This window comes from Uloborus diversus, chromosome 2 (assembly GCF_026930045.1).
Source record: "Uloborus diversus isolate 005 chromosome 2, Udiv.v.3.1, whole genome shotgun sequence".
NCBI classification, from domain to species: domain Eukaryota; kingdom Metazoa; phylum Arthropoda; class Arachnida; order Araneae; family Uloboridae; genus Uloborus; species Uloborus diversus.
This window is the reverse complement of record NC_072732.1, coordinates 160637574-160654282: the sequence shown is the minus strand read 5'-3', so window position 1 is coordinate 160654282 and position 16709 is coordinate 160637574.

The following is a 16709-nucleotide window of genomic DNA, read 5'->3' as shown; positions in this document are numbered from 1 at the left end:
AAAAAGAGAGAGAGAGAGAGAGAAAGGGGAAAAACCCAAACCAAAGAAACAAAAAATAGTTCAACCTAAAATGAAAAACAAAGAAAACACTAAAAGAAAGTTATGATGATGAGCCGCAGGAAAACGAAGAGCTGACTCACTGCATAATTTGTAAGGAGACATTTGAAGAAGATTGGATCCAATGGCCAACGTGAAAGGGTTGGGCACATGAAAAATGTACTGAGCTACAACCGGACAGTCTTTACTACACATGTGTCCGATACAACCCTCCAAAATTTAAAATTGGCCAAAAGTAGAGATTGACAAAAATTTGTTTAAAAAACACGACTCCATGTTTTTTTAACCAAAGTTTACCATTTATATTAGATAACTTAGTACAGCATAATTTAGTGTAAAAACTAATTCTTTACAAATAAAACAAAAAGTGTTATGATTGAAATTGCTTAGGTGTCCGATACTACCCGACCTTCCCCTATATACAGTTGTTTAACCTCAACTCTGCTGCGGACATAACGGGTTTTTATGCGTGAAAAGAATTGGGCAACATTCTTCTGTATGGACCTTGTTATTTAGGAATATATAAGATACATTTCCTGCTATATCTGCTATGTTCAATGATTTTTGGTGTTGACTCCAGAGTCTACATAATGGGTCAATGTACTACGATGCATTGTGCCTAGGACTATTTTATATGGTTATTTTAATTATGAGTGTCTCATTTTAGATAGTTTCCTTTAAAAAAAATGAATTGTAAGACGCTAGTAGTGGAAGCAATTTGAATTTTAAAATTTGTTTCACCAAAATCGGTACTAAGGAGCACCGCCTTCTCCTGTGCTGCGGGTGCAAATGACAAGACAATATATCAACTTTTAAAGAAATTAAAAAAAAAAAAAAGAAATCATCTCAACTAAATGTAAACGCTTGAAAATATATAATAAGTTTACTTTTCGTGGATAATACAATTTGTTAAATAAAAATCATTTGTCCCATTATTTGTACTGTAACATATCAGCTGTTTAAGTGAACGAAAAAAAGTAATATCTTTCTTGCTTTAAAATAAAGGTTAAGAAGTCAAAAAAAAAAAAAAAAAAAAAAACCTCGACCGTTTAATGTTTTTTTTGAAACCTAAGAAAAGAGTTATAGAGCACCAAAAAAAAAAAAAAAAATGAACGAATGCAACTGTATTTTCGTTTTAATAAAATTGAAGGACTCGTTCTTTGCTTTTAATACTTTGAAAATCCTTTTCTCGATTCTTTATGTCCAATTAAGCGGCAAATGTTCCTCGAAGGATGGAGTCTAAGAAAATAAAATTGTAAAAGACTCTATCTTTAAGAAACGAAAAAAGAAATCATCTTATCCTGGCCACCACTGTTATGTATTTCTAATACTCTACACAGAATAGTACTACATGTATTCTTGACAGGCTTTTATTTAAAAATAAGTAAAGTGTTTTAATATGTTTTTTTTTTTTTATAAATGGAAAAAATGATAATAGAAAGTAAAACGTTTATCTATGTGTGGAATATAGTGCAGATAGCAAATAAGAGTAATTGCCAACTAAAGTAAAATGCCAGGTATTTCAACTTAAAGATTTATGAATATTTTTATATGTTCAATTAAAATTCAGAATTTAACAGCAGATTTTCAAAAAGAAAAAAAGAAGTCAGAGACCTGTTTTATCTCCTAATTTATCTACCTCTTTTTATTATAGAAAGTAATCAGAAAAAAATATTGGGGTAAAAGTGAAACAGACACTATACTTCCTGTAGAAATTAGATAATAATTAAAAATGCAATATAAATAACCCTGTATGTTTTGTTTTAAATTTACATTTAGGGATTGCAATACCGGACTAAAAATTCAATACCTATTCGGTATTCGGTATTTTTAAAAGGTTATACCGGAATACCGGTATTAATATCGGTATTTGAAATTTCTCAAAAAATGCTTCAAAATATATTGATTTGTTGACACAATTCACAACTTTGTACAAAAGTTGTATTATTTATGAAAACGTATTGTGAACAAACATAAAATCAAGGAACAATTGTCATAATAAAAAATCAGTAATAGTAAAAAACATAATGCATCAATTGAATTGTCTAACCTGGAGCCCTCTTTTTAGTGTTCAACCTACCCACAGTTCAAACTGCTCTTTCTGAATTAATTCTCTAGAAGTCCTTCATTTTCAAATAATTCGGTCTCTTGCGTGTAATTTTTGGATAACTCCTTTTGTGTGTGTGTGTGTGTGTGTGTGTGTGTGTTTATTTTGTGTTGTGTGTATTATTATTATTTTATTTTTTTAATTTATAGCCAGTTGTAATTTCTTTCCGAGAGACGAAACTTTTTCAATACTCTTGAGCCGGAGAGGATTTTGTTCGCTTTTTATTAGCCCTTCGGTTTCAAATTTACAATAAAATAGACTAAATTTGATCCTGTTAGTTTCTCTTATTCGTTTAAGCTTTTTTTTTTTTCAAAATTCTTTACAACTATAACTGCGTAAATATCTGAAAATATATCTTAATTGACTATGCTTTATTTCTATGTAAACTTTCAAGGCACTACATAATTTCTAAATGTTATCTTGCCAAGTATAAAGCCAAATACCGAGACATGACAACAAACCAATACTGGTGACAACACATAACCTTTTGTTCTCTAACAGGAAAAAGTCTTTGTCAAAATTTAGTACAGTTATTGAGACAGATAATTTTAAAAGAAACTATAAAGTATTAATGCAATTGGTGGTTGGGATAAATTGGTCATTGGGCAAATGCATTCAAAATTAAATCGGAAATTCTTAAATGGGAAATTTAGTGATCAGGGAAATGGGAAAAATAAAAACACGGAGCACAAAAGCGCATGAAAATGAGATTCATCTCGCCATCTAGTAGTGACAATATCATTTTGCAATCTTTCCGCTACTTTTACTTAATGATATTCTATTAGTTCGTGCTTTTGAAGCCAAATTTTTGCATCAATAGATTGATTTTGGTTTTGTATCACGAAAAAGGAAATTTACATTTAAAATATAAGTAGATATTTGATAAGTTATGATTTTCAGCTAATACCGAAAATACCGGTATTTTATCTCAGAAAATACCGGTTTTACGAAATTACAAAATTTCTCGAAATACCGGTATTCGGTATACCGGTATACCAATATTGCAAACACTAGTTACACTATTATTAAATATTAAAATTACCATTAACGAACTTTAGACTTGTATAAAAAATAAATACAAAATGAAAATTGCGAGTTAACAACAGGCTATCTCTCCCATAACGCATGGGAAAGACGCCATATAGTGTGGGAGAGATGCCATATATGTTATTATTCCTTGTTTTTGAAATGTTTGCGGATTATTTCCCTACCACAATTTTTGCAATGCGGTGCGTGCATTGTACGTAAATCATTCAGCCAATTTTGGCGTAAGGAATGCTTAATGGAGTCAGTTTTTTTTTTGTTAAATAATAATTTTTCTCTATATTCCGCGCACACAAGCAACTTGTTTTCGCTTCACTGTCGAGCTAAGTAGTTTTGAGATGAGATAAGACTTCTGAAGAATCTTTGCATAGTTTTCTTTACTAATTGATTTTTGTCTGGACGTTGATGTTTTTTGGGGAGACAGATCCAGAGTGGGATCACTTTCAAGACGAAATAGAGTAGCTACAAGAGTAGCTACTTATATTAAATCAGATATAGCAAAGAAATGATCTGGAAAAGCATTAGGATTGAGGTTGAATATTCTACAAGCTATTCTACGGCATTCCATAAGATTTTTGAGCTTCATTTTTCGATATTTCTCCTTTTTGAACTTTTCAATAGCAAGAATTAAGTTATCTTCACTCCACTGCCCCCTAATTACCGTATACTTCCTCAAGTAATTTCTTTGCATTCTAAAAACAAAAAAATAACAACAAACAAAACACCCCTTCATTTACACGTTTGAAATTTTTGGCATCTTTCCTCATTATGTGGGGGGTATGCCACACAGGTATAAAGTACGTTAGTATTATCATATATTGCAAAATGTAGTTGAACGTAAGCTAAATCATGTGTTAAAACCAGTTTTTACTTTACAGTGTCTTTGTTTTACATTTAGCACTTATTAAAACCGCAACGACTCGAAATTTTCGTCAAAATAAAATTATCTTCTCGCCCTACACACGTCTCACTGAAACGCAGTCGAACAAAAACTCACACGCCAAGAAGGAAATGTCTCTGAGCAAATAAAAATAGTGAAAAACACAGCCATATCTTTCTTAATCACTGATTTTCTCAAGATATGGCGTCCCTCCCACTTTTACCCTACTTTTCTAAATAATCGAATGTATAAATAGTGATTGTTTATAAGCAAACCAGTTTTGCACTCAGGTTCTGATATTTTTTAAATAGCTTTAAGTAACATGTGTAAGTATCTACAGTGGCTCCCAAAAGTGTTCGTACACCTACAACTGTCAATGAAATAGGCCCTTATCCATTGGTTAGAATTAATATTTCGGAATAAGTATTTTATTATAAGATCTACGATCTATTTTTAACAAAACTACATGAAAATTTTAATAAAACATTAAAACTTATTTTTTTTTTAATCCAAAACCAAAAAGAGTCGGAAATTTTATCTCACAAAAGTCTTCGTACACTTTGAAAAAATTTCAAAAAATTAGTAAGTAATGTAACTTTTTACTAAGTTATTATTTAGTAGAATAAGATGCAGTAACAACAACAGCTTTTTAACATCTGGGAATAAATTTCATTGTTTTTTCTTTCTTTTTTTGTGCAATTTCTGAGTAAGTGTTCAGCCGCACTACGAGTCTTACTGTTTCTAGTTCGCTTTTCGTTTCAATGGTGTATTTTTGTAATCTAGCCACCAGACATCTCGAAACATGTTCCATTAAGTTTAAATCTGACGATTGAGGAGATATTTCTAAGCTTAAGGACACATTTTGAGGCACCAAACGCGAACGTGTGCTTCTTATCGTTACCTTGATAAAAAAACAAAGTAGTTTTTGATTACCAAATTGTGGGCTAATAGTTTAAAATTGCTTTTTAAAATATTTAAATGAACAGCATAATTCATTGCTTCACCAAAAAATCCAAATTTCCAAGTCCTGATGCTGAGATGCACCCTCACACAAAAACAATTTCACCGTCCTGATTAACTGATCCAACTAAGTTCTTTAGATTAAATTCCTCGTTTTTTTCTTCCACTTACAATTATACAACAATTTCACCTAAAATGTTGAATTTATTTTCATCTATAAGTAAGACGTTGTTCCAAAACGTTTTAAGCTTATTTATCATTGATTTTACGACGGAAAGCGTAAGCTTGCTGTTTTTCGCACGAACAAGAATATTTCTGCGGGAAGAGGTCCCATGTAATCCAGCTAATCAGAAACCTTGGCGAACAATTTTAGGTAAAAATTAAACGTAAAATGTTTTATTCAATTTTGCAGAAACTTTTTCAGTTCTGAAATGTGTATTTTTCATGTTTTTTTAACTGTAAACCTCCGATCACGCTTTGTTAACTTCACCAGTTGACCTTTTCTTACCTTGTTTTCGACCCGATTCTTGTCTTTAAAGCATTTTATCATGCACTTCACTATAGAATGGTATAAATTAACCAATTTAGAGACATTTCAAACCAACTTACGGCTACTGTGAGGGAAAAAATCTAATTTCGAATCTTGTTTGTTGTTTTCTACGCATGCCTGCCATTTTAAAAATATAAGCAGAATATTAGGGAATAAATACACAAAAAATTAATGGCAAATGTCTTAGTATCATTACAATGCAAAAATAATAAAAATATCACATATGATAAAGCTAATTATGAATTTATTCCAAAATATTTCAGTGTACGATGACTTTTGTGGCGTATCTTTTCTCTGTCTCTTCGTTTTTTGACAAATTTCAAAAATAAAATGTGGCAGTATTTCCAAAAAAAAAAAAAAAAAAACTACTGGGTTTTATTCAGAATGGCATAGGAATGGTGTGAAAAAAAAAATTGGATTTCACATTCGAATTCAGTTTTGAGTTATTTTGGTTTTACTACAAAATTTCAAGGAGTACGAACACTTTTGGGAGCCACTGTATATGAATGCAAAGTTACCGCTTGGTGGTTCAAAGTCATTTTCTAAACTTTAAGTTCAATAACTTTTTTAGAGGAAAACGTGGGAAGAGGAGTCGTGGAATCGGATTCCGGCTAATTTTCGGGTGCAGGAGTCTTATTCAGAGTCAACTGCAATAAAATTCTAGGAGGCGGAGTTAGTCATCAACAGATATTTCCAACATAACTTACTTAAAGTAAATCTACCTTTACGTTTAGGATCTGTATATACTTTTAATTTCGCCGTAGGCGTTATATTTGAACTTTTCATAATCAAACGCAGAACCGTTCAAATCAAAAAGATATTTTCTGTACATGCTCTTCGTCAACAACTTTTTCTTACAAAGTTCGTTTGAAGCAAACTAGCCTGTTAGTTCAGGATTTATATTTGCCTTGACTTCCAATGTAGGCGCTAATGTTAAGTTTTTTTGAACTTTTCAAAATTGAACGAAAAATCGTTAAATAAAAAATAAAATATGGGAATGAGGTCTCTTCGCCGAAATCTTTTGAACAAAAAAAAAAAAATGTTCGAATTGGACAATTTCTTCAAATGTTATTACGAAGGGGAGGAGGGAGGACAGACAGACCGAAAGACCGACAGACATTTTTCCTCAGCTCAATACCCTACTTTAAAATTTTTATTGTTTCGATATTTATCTAATTATTCCATTGTTTTGATTTTTTTTGTTGTTTTTCGCGATATTTTTAAGATGCATTAAGCCTTTTTTCATGCCTGTCTTTCAGTTTTACTGGGAAAGTAGAATAAAAAGAGCGAAACCTACATTAATCCAAAAAAGTATATTTACTTCATTCCATTAGCTTTTTAAACTATAATTAAAGGTATATTTAGTAAGATACCGCCCATTAGCCAGGGCTAAGGCAGAAATACACTGCCAGCTCAGTCATTTCCAGCCGATGATTGCAGTTTCGTGCTTATTAGCACTCATCAGCCCGGCATAGGAAAGTGACTGAGCTGGAGATGGAAAAACGGGAGGTATCTTACTGAATATACCATGCCTTGCCTTCAATATTCGAGTCGAACCGAACCATTGTTTCGGTCAATCGTCTGGTCTGAGCTGATTCTATATTAGCTACCAGTTTGTTTGGCACTCTTGGCTTCCTTAGGTTGTTTTTCCATCTACAGCGCAGTCACTTTCCTATGCATGGCTGATGAGTGCTAATAAGCACGAAACTGCAGTCCTCGGCTGGAAATGACTGAGCTGGCAGTGTATAATTAAAGGGTTTTTTTTTGAGCAATCACGATTGCTTATTGCTTTTATTTGACTGTTTTGATTGTGCTATCATTTTATTTTTTCCGCAGCACCCTTTGCAGCATCACCGTCGACCGGCTTCTCACGATGCTGCTCCTCTAGCGAAAGCCATCTCCAGGTTGCGTCAATATCCTACACTTACACGCATACATGCACGCACGTACACACACAAACACACTCATGCCTGCGCACAGACACAAACACACACTCATGCTTGCACACAGACACAAACGTACGTGCCTACATACACACACACACGGACGCTTACACACACTCGCGCGTACACACACACAGCACTGCATACACAACACGCACACACATGCATGCATGCATGCATGCATACATAAATACATACACACACGTACCCACACACATGCGTCTACACAAACACACACGCGCATTCATATACACACACGCTCGTGATTGCGAAAAACATAATTTGAATTCAAGATGCCAAAAATTCTTTTTTTTTTTTACTATGTAAGCTCATTTTTTGTCACGGTTTCAATCTGAAACTAATTCATGTATGGTAATAAGTAATATAAAAACAGATTTTTTTTCGCAAAATTATGCACTAAGGATAACCTTACTGGTTTAATGGTACCGTTCTGTACTTCCACGCCACACACAAATCCAGAATTAATTTCCCGGTTGGGCAAAATTGCGTCAACACCCTTCAGTGTGTCGGTAAATTGAATACCAAGCATGATTGGAAGCTAAAACTAGAGGGTTCCGCGTTTGACAGCAAAACCGTTGACAACAAATCTGAAAAAACTGCCTTACACCCCAGAACCAGTCTCGTAGACTTAGATGATCACAGTAGACCTTATCCCTCATGGGCTGTTTTGCTAGCGAGTTTAGTTTATGTAATAACCCCAATAGAAAAAAAAGATATTACAAAGAACAATTAAAAAAAACTATGAAATTTGTTTTTAGATGAGAGAAAGGTAAAATGGTCTTTCTATGTATCAAAAGCAAGATATTTCTTTTTAATATAAAAACATTTGTTCTGAAGCATTAACACGCATTTTATTTGTGTCCCTTATTCTTCATATTTTTATTTAACATTACGTTTACTCGTTTTTGGATAATTCAAGTAAGTAAAATGTATAAACATGCCCTTCACTCGCCTCTTCCAACATTTCCTCTTTAATTTTCAGCATTTAATCAATAGTTAGAAACGCGTTAGAAACATAATAACACACTCTTTTTCTAATCCTCAGTCACTTAATTGAAAATATTTCGCAATAATGAGCTGCTTTTACAATAATAAAATCGATTTTACCTCTAAGCCATTCTTACCTTTTTAAAGCAATCTATTGTCTACCCATGCACTTAGACGCAAATTATGAGAGTTCACAAAAATATTCTTTAAAACCTCTCATTTTTGGGATAATTGAAAGTGTTTTTCTTTTTATTTTTCTTCTTTTTTTTTGAGCGTTTGCTTTCTTTATTCTTGTTATCTGCAATGAAGCAGAAAGTTCCAATCTGTTCACTTAGAGTGCATAACAAAAGGAGCAACGCAACTTGAATAACAAAGTACATTTTCAATAACCTTCATTTCAAGTCGTTTCTGTTATCTTCCTTTGTATCTGAACAAAAATTTATTTCTCTAGCTGGTTTAAAATTTAGTGATTTTTAATAATGGGATTAGGTACAAATGGTTCAGTCATATTCTGGATTTTGTTTCAAATTATGAAAATAAGTTCTTACTGCTTTTGTCTTCTACCTTAAACTGGAAACATAATTCATTTCTGTAGAAACTCTAATGTTTATTCGTAGAGGATCTCTGTGTGTCGTCTGTTTGTCTGCAGTTGTTTTATCAAATGTTGATACGCTATATGATGCAGTGAGAAGCTAAGGATGTAAATGGCAAAGTTAAATAATTGTAGATAACGAGTACAAATGGTAAGTGTAGAGTACAAATGGTAAGTGTAGAGTACAAATGGTAAGTGTACCTATCCTCTGTCTTGGGACAAGAGATAGTACTAGTAGCCCTGGTAGGTTCCGTGTTACAGCATGATTTAGAAACACTTTTCAATGTAAACCTACCTGTGACCTTATTTTTAAACGCGTTTAATTCTAATGTTCACATACATCCTTTTGTTCACCTGTGCTTGTTAAAAAAATATTATTATTAAAATTTTGCTTCAAATTGTTTCATGTAAAAATGTTCATAAATAAATTTAAGAAGTTAGTTACCTTATTTTGCTCTATATTTGCTGCTATTTACTATAGTGAAAGACTTCATCCTTAACCTATGACTCCAAATTTATTCAGCCATGTTAATCCAGTGTAAAATTCATCTTAATCAAGACACAAAAAACTAAGAGTCAGTGCGCATGGAAAATTAAAACAAAATGGAGTGTCATTTCAAAAAGTGTAGCATTGTCAACAAGCTAAATAATGTGTATTTAAAATTGATGGTAATTTTGAACGATTCTTGAAAAAATGTCCCGTACGTAACGCTAAGTTTTTCATTTTTTCCAGCTAACCGAAACTTTCAAAAAATAATGATGTCAGAAAATAATACATGCTTAAATATACTATCAAAACATACAGTTAATCCCAGATTTAATTAATAGTTATTTGAATAAAATAAAAAACTTAACGTTGCACACGGGACATTTTTTCGAGAATCGCCCTTTTGAATAAAGTCTTATAATGGATTGCTTGACTTTTTGCTCATCCTTATAATAATGAAAGTTTGTCGACATTCAGGCTCTGAATTGAAAACTGGTTTATGCATTTAAATAAAACCGGAATTATTGAACTTAAGTGTTGTTTTCATTGAAAAGGGAAACTTTATCCTGAAAGTAGTAATGAGCCCTTTAACGAATTTAATTTAGTTAAATTTATCTGAATTTATTTTACTATTAGATATTTATAATGTAATGCAATGTAAACTGTGTAATTTATCAGGAGCCGTGGAAAACATTACATAAAAGGCTTCGGTATAAATTTTAGATTAAATGGTTGTTTCCTTGAACTTGCTTGTAAAATTCAAAACATTTTTTTTTTTTTTTTTTTTCAATTTTGTAAAGTGAATCGTGGAAGCTAGTTATTTAATGTCTTCTTCGCATATCTGCTATTTTTTTTTTCATATTATTCCTGTACATACTCCTTAAATAGTTTCACTTGACATACAAAGTAAATTGAATTAGACCCTTACTCATAAGGACTTAAAACAGTTTTTTTTTTTTTTTTTCAATTATAAACATTTCTTAAGCAGGCATGTTTTTAAATAATAATTTATTACTTAACAAGTGAATTTTCTTGAATTTTACATAAAGAACTTCTTTTAATATGAATATTTAATATTGGAATGCTAGTATAACTGATAAGTTGGCAAAATAAACATAAAAAATAACTTTATCCATTCTCATCTGCTGGTATTTCTTTAAAATGTAGAGACTTAAATATTAAAACATAAAAATGGCTTTATGTCATTTTTAAATGCAGTTTTCAACTAGAAATTCTAGGAATGTTGTCTTCAAGAGCCTAAGGAATACATCTCAGACATACATTTTAACGTAATATATAAAGTAGTTGCATTTACAGTGTAATTTTCAAATCTAAATACAGGAATGTTTTCTGCTATTTATAACAATTTGCAAGAAAGAATTCTCCCAGGATGACGTGTATCATTCAAATGTGAAATGTCTTTTAAATTTCAATTTGCACTTTAAAATCACTGCATTCTTTCCTGTGCTTTTATGTCAGCTTGGAATGCTAATACTGTTTGTATATGCGTGGATCTCCCTATGAAATTCCAGCCTGAATTCATTATATTTTTTATATTTCAGTTGTTCTTCAAAAAGGAAAATTCATCTGTTTCCTAAGAACACATCTTCAGAAGGAAATGAATATTTCTGTTTTGTCTCGCAGTATACATTGTTTCCTGTATTGCATTAGAAACATGAAACGTCCACGGGGAAAACTCTGCATTTTCTTTTTTAAAAAAATGAGTTTCAGACACATTTAAGCTAGACTTGTTTCAACTTTATGAGCTGGTTCAAATTCATAACCTATGTCTGTTTCTTTTAACGAACGGGAATATTTTTTTGAGATTAATAATGAAAAATTACAAAATTAACTTGAAAAAAAATGTTTAAAAAAATATTCTTTTACGACTGCAAAGTTTAATATTCTGAGAAAAAAAAAACAGATCACGAAGCTGAAGACAGAAATCAAATTTAATTTTGCCCAAAATGCAATTCCGACAAATATATGCAACCTTTAGTTTGAGCAAACCTAACCAGTCAATGATTCAGTTCCTTAATTAAAATCTGAGTACAATTTCCAATGTCGCGAGGTTAGGTTTCCTTTAAGTATAGAGTGAAAGATTATTTTTTATATGGAAATGTAGTCGAGAAGTATTTTAACAAATCTTGGCACCTCATATGTTCCAAAAGATCCGTTAAAATATTAAAATTCTGCCTAGGAAAGTACATTCCACAAAGTAAAGAAAAATTATTAATTAATTTTCAAATCAACTCTTAAATAAATAACAAAATATTAAAAATTACACTTAAGATTACATTAAAAAATAAAGTAAACCCCGAACTCCATTATTTATCGCCAATCTCGCCAAGTGGTCCAGCCTCATTCATTATTACTGTATCTAAAAAGCGATGAAAGTTTTAAGAAACTGAGCCCTTTTAAGGAATCCAAACTCTTTGACTACATGCAAGACAAAGAAAATATTTTCTTAAAACTTGGGAGTTGAAAGATTGAAATTTTATATTTCTTATTTACCATGTGCTCTTGGATGCATTTATTGTGAAAATATATTGAAAAAGAAAGTTTCTTTGTCTATAATGCTGTTGTAGACAACATGCATTTTCTCGTAGTAAAATATAAAAGCTGGTTAGATTTTCAAAATAATCGATATTCTTGAAACAGCTTCAAATATTTTGTAGGGCAAAATTTCCGCTAATATAAAAGTCATGGCTGCGTGATTATTTTTGTGGTAGCTATTCAATAAAGTTAAAATGAGTCAAATTTCAAAATTCGAAAATTTGCACGAATCCAATAGTTTTTTCTATATATTAGATATACAAGAAAGTAAAAACAAGGACAAAATGATATGCCAGATCAGCCACACAACAAGCATCAAAAATCTCCAGGAAATAGAGGGTCGCGCTACTACTGGTGCACTACGTACAAACAAAGCCTGAAGCTGACGATACACAGAACCTATCACATCCTTTTAAACAAATACCATTTTTCAGTACATTTTACTTTTTAAAGAAGGGTTAAAGCGGTTGTTGAAATTTACGGCCAGCAGCTCTCATACACACGTCGCAAATAAAACGCAGTGATCTGTAAAATATTCTCGGGCCGGATTGTGAATACGACGTTCGGTGCGTTGCCCTTGCGACGCGTGTATGATGGCTGAAGACTGCAAGTTTCAGTAATCGCTTTACGCCGTTTCTTAAAAACTAAAATCGTTTTTATGAGATAAGTATGTGATATGCCTTACATCCGTTAATCCGTGGTTTCCTAGAAGCGAATTACCGATCTTTGACGTCTCTCTTCGCCGTGACGCTGAAATCAAAGTCAAGTGGATTCCGGCGTGGCCATTCACGACGTCGATTTAACTCGGGCGCGCATGCGCAGAAGAATCAAGTTTTCGCCTCGGCGAGAAGCAACGCCGACAATCGGCGTGTTCGCCCTTAGAAAACCAAGGCTTTAGTATTTAGCATTGTGTGCATGTAGCGCGCCAGTATTGCAGTTGTAGACCTCTGCTCCTATGAGATTTTTTATCCTTGTTGTATGACTGATGTCCCATGCCCATTTTGTCCACGATTTTTTGGATCCCCCCTATAACATAATAACCAATGAAACAATTAAGATATTTCTTTTGGTACGTAAAATTATTTTTTTTTCTGTGCAAGTTTTTCAATGCATCATTTGCGTTTTACTGTATAAGTTTATATAATATCGGAAGGGAGAAACAATCTGAAGAAATAAACCTTTCTGTTAGAGGACTGGAAACAAACTATTGCATTTAATCAAAAAAAAAAAAAAGATTGAATAAATGAATTAATAAAGAAATAAGTATGCAACTAAAATATTAAAATTCAGTACCTTGTTATTAAATTCTCTTGTATTTAACATTACTGAAACTTGAAAAAAAAAGTTATTACAGAAAATACCGTCAATATTTGTTCAACTGTCATTAAACATATTCATATAAAGCAAAAGTCTCTAAAAAATAAAGTTGCTTTAAAATGTTATACGAAATTATGTTTCCATTTGGCCGCATCCTTTCTTCCTATCAATCTCGCCTTTTAAAAATTTGTATAAATCTGAAACATACTCTCTCGATTAAATGCCAAACTTTCTGGTGCATGTCACCTATAATTACGTGCCCGAATAAACATTGACTCATTAAACATCAGATACTTCTTGCTCCACCCCGGGATAGCATGATACACGAAAGTGGTTAGCCATGATCTTTCAGTTAATGCGAGATTTCGAGTTTTCAATTTACATAAATTATTTATCAGGAGCGAGTAATTAATCATTAAAGTATTTGGCCGACATCAGTATAAATAGAATTATATTAATTTCTGACAAATATTTCTAAATTATAGCATATTGTACCAGCCAAAGTAAAATTATTTATTAGAAGAAAAAAAAGTATTAAATGATTAAGTTTTAATAGTTGATTTTGATAGAAAAACATTTTATATGATTATATTCCTAAATTTATACTCGTAAAAATGTTTCCCAACTATGATGAATTCAACTGATTTTAATTTAATGAAAAAGAGATATTTGCCACGTATATGTAATTTAATATCAGATTTAAAATACAAAATATGTCTCACTTAGGACAATGTTAAAAAATATTTCAATAATTTAGCAATACTCATATTTCGTTTTCATTTATTCGTTGTCTATATGCGCGTTGATGCGTAACATTTCTACTTTGAAGGTTTTGAAGAGGAAACCATACATTTTGGCACAAAATAAGTATTCAGGATTAAAGATTTACTTGCTTCCTATTCAGAATATTTAAACAATAAAACTACATTAAGGGCAAGCCGAACTTGGTAGAGTTATAATGCTGTGATTAGGATTTGCGCATCCTTCGCAATGCTGCCTGGTTAAGTTTGCTCCGACTATATTTTACACTTGTTTTTAAAAACAAATTAATGTTTCTGGGTATACTTAAAAAGCAGTGTCTTTCTTGTTGGTCAAAATTGTAGAACTAAATGCTATTGTATCAACATTTGCCTTGGCTGCAATGTTATTGCAGCATAATTTAGTAATAGAAACATTGCATTTAGAAAATCCGACAATAAAGCATTTTGAAATAGCATTGCTGTATGAAGAAGGAATTTTGTTATAATTTAAGAAAACTAGGAATTCAGATTATATTTGAATACTAGCCGCCTGCGGCGACCAGCTGGTTCGCCTTCTTACGCCATTCGCCTTTTATGCAAGCAGCCATCTACGGCGGCTGTTTGGCTAACTTTACCATTTTACTTTTGGCAGCAGTATTAATCAATCCATCTCAATCTTTTTTTACGCCATTCACATTTTTATGTGAATGGAAAGCGCCATTCACATTTTTATGTGAAATGGAAAGGTAGATAGCCGCCTTCGGCGGCTATCTACCTTTACGATCCACCTCAATTTATTTTAACCTCCCCGCCCATTTCATAATAAAAACAAAGATCACTCAAAAAACCGCTTTTTTATTTAAGTTGAGCAAAAAAAAAGTTATCTCCAAAATTTCCCGTAGTGTGCAAAAAGTAGCGTTTAACAAAGAAAAGAAAATCTCGCTGTTTTTATTGAATTAAATGCACACAGCTATGAAATGTAAAGTAATATAGATACGGCAAAACGTCCAGATTGGGGGAGGGGGCAAACCCTAAATGAAACAAAAAAAGGAAAGAAAAAAAGCAAGCACTGCCGGAAAAACACGTTAGTCAAGTCAATGAACACATTATAGCGTGCATGGAATATGCGATAATATTTGACTTCAGAATATTGTTAGGGGTCGTTAGTAAGTAAACATACTAAAAGTCCCCGACCCTGGGGGGGGGGTGAGCTAAAGGTGGGAGGGAGGGGGGAAGAAAATTTTGAGTTTTTCGAGAAAACGTCGGAAACGGTGAAGAAAATGCGTTTAAAATGAAAATTCAAACTAAATAAACTTACTATGAAACTGCTTCTACAGATATTTGTAAAATTTTCTAAAATTTTCTAGGTATATGTTATGAAAACTCGACGATTTTAGAAGAAATTCTCTGTTTTTGTCAAACATTTACTCTTAGTACCTCCCAATATTAATCTACATAAAAATTGTCAATGACAAAGTTGTAGATCGTAAAATTACCTTCAATTTGATATGTTACTTTGTAGCATTTTATTGAACCGATCAAAAGTTATAGGACTACAAACCCGCACCTTCATGGCAAAAAATGCAACACTTGCCATTCATAAACACTAAACTGACTCGAACAGTCCAGTCAATGAATACATTATAGCGTGCATGGAATGTGCGATAATTTTTGACTTCAGAAATTTGTTAGGCTTAGTTAGTAGGTAAGCATATTAAAAGTCCCCGCCCCTGAGAGGTGAACTAATGGTAGAGGTTGGGGGGGGGGGGGTTGCAAATTTTGGGTTTTTCCATGAAATCTCGAAAAGAGCGAAAAATATGTTCCAAATAAAAATGGAAGTTAACTAAATTTTCTATGAAATTGTTTTTATACATATTTGTCAAATATCAAGTTGATTTCAAAGTATACGTTACTAAAAATCGTTAATTTTCGAAAAAAAAATTTTTTTTTCAACTGGTTCTTTTTCTCCCAGAGTGTCTAAGTCAAATATGCACTCAAGAGATCGGTAACAGGCCGCAATTATGCGACGCGACATGTCCACTGACGATTTTTTTCATTTCGAAAATCCATCGACTGAACACTTAAACTACGGGTTTAAACTTGCGACTAATAGTTAATGAAGCTAGTATCTAACCACTACGACATCCAACAAACAAGTTATCAAATGTTATGAATTTCTAACATGTACACTCAATGCCGGTGTTTTTCTTGAATTGAATATGGTGACGCTACTATTTTAATTAACATTTTAACAAAAGAAATTAGATATTTACAATTGACGAAAAATAATGTTTTGCAATATTCTTTTTATAATATTTCATTACTAATCACGTTTTAAAAGTATTTTACAAATGAATACGGAATGACAGTAATTAAAAAATGAGAATATAACTCTACAAGTTGAAATCTTGGTATTCTTGAGGTGGAAATGTCGAGGCTCATCGGCATTGGAAACGGTGTCCAAAGAG